The 1,509-nt window shown below is 41.3% G+C and overlaps 1 protein-coding gene across 1 annotated transcript in view; it reads right to left on the bottom strand.

The window, feature by feature from the left end:
- The window catches only part of ROCK1 (Rho associated coiled-coil containing protein kinase 1), a 155,020-nt gene that overhangs the window by 4,024 nt on the left and 149,487 nt on the right, over nucleotides 1–1,509 (bottom strand). The gene's annotated exons all lie outside the window — the stretch shown is intronic.

Here is a 1,509-nt window from a genome sequence, read left to right as displayed (position 1 = left end):
GTTTTTTTTTTTTTTTGAGACAGAGCCTCAAGCTGTTGCCCTGGGTAGAGTGTCATGGCATCACAGCTCATAGCAACCTGCAACTCTTGGGCTCAAGGGATCCTCCTGCCTCAGTTTTTCTACTTTTTTCTTTTTTAGCAGAGACAGGGTCTTGCTTTTTGCTTAGGCTGGTCTTGAACTCATGAGCTTGAGCTATCCACCCACCCTAGCCTCCCAGAGTGCTAGGATTACAGGCATGAGCCACTACACCTGGCAATTTTTCAAGTTCTTAAAGTTTTAAAAGATTTATTATGCTTAATTACGGTTGGATAGCATTTCTTTCTCCTTAACTTAATTAAGGCTAAAATTTAAGAAGAAAACATTAGTCATAAAGTAAAAAGATAAATAAAAATCAGAAATAAAAACTGTGTAAGTAAAACAGATAAATGTATTTAAAGAACATAAATGTCTTATCCTAAAATAGCTATAGTCTATTTTTTCCCTCATGTTACCTCCACTAAACTGGAAGACATTTTGTCTACGATACAGCATGCTGGTCCAGGCAGTGAAAGTCAAATAAAAAGAAAACAAGTAGGAGGTAAAAAACTCAAGGGGTAAATAAAGTGGAACTCACCTATTACTCTTTTCTTTTTTTTCGGCAATAGTGTCTCACTCTGTTACCCTAGGGTAGACTGCCAAGGCATCATAGCTCACAGTAACCTCAAATTCTTAGGTTCAAGCAATTATCTTGCCTCAGCCTCTGGAGTAGGCGGGACTATAGGTACCCACCACAATGCCCAGCTACTTTTAGAGACCGGGTCTTGCTCTTGTTCAGGCTGGTCTCAAACTCCTGAGCTCAGGCAATCGACCTACCTTGGCCTTCCAGAGTGCTAGGATTATAGGCATGAGACTATGCCTGGCCCTTCCCCTATCACTCTTCTCTCCAACTTAGAATAATTTCTTAGTGGCCTTATTATTTTTTATAAGGGAATGATTCTCTTTAAAAACATCATTTTCAAAGTTAAATCTGCAGCTGTGAAATAACAGATGTATAGTGCTCTGCCAGTGTCAAAATATTACTACTTTTGGCTTGGTGCCTGTGGCCTAGAGTGCCAGGCACATGCATTAGAACTGGCAGGTTCAAATCCGGCCCAGGCCTGCCAAACAACAGTGACAACTGCAACTAAAAAATAGCCAGGCGTTGTGGCAAGTGCCTGTAGTCCCAGCTACTTGGGAGGCTGAGGCAAGAGAATTGCTTGAGCCCAAGAGTTTGAGGTTGCTGTGATGCCATGGCACTCTACCCAGGGCCACATAGTCAGACTCTATCTAAAAAAAAAAAGGAAAATAACTACTTTGTTTTTTATGAGTAAGGGGGGGGTCTTGCTGTATTGCTCAGGCTGGAGTGATCACAGGTCACTGCAACCTTGAACTACGGGCCTTAAGAGATTCTTCTGCCTCAGCATACCAATCACTGGGATTGCAGGTCTAAGCTATTGTGATAGGCCAAAATATTCTTTCTTTTTTTTTTTT

This window comes from Otolemur garnettii, unplaced genomic scaffold, assembly GCF_000181295.1.
Source record: "Otolemur garnettii isolate 467f Iridium unplaced genomic scaffold, OtoGar3 scaffold00012, whole genome shotgun sequence".
NCBI classification, from domain to species: domain Eukaryota; kingdom Metazoa; phylum Chordata; class Mammalia; order Primates; family Galagidae; genus Otolemur; species Otolemur garnettii.
This window is presented reverse-complemented; position numbering and strand designations above follow the sequence as displayed.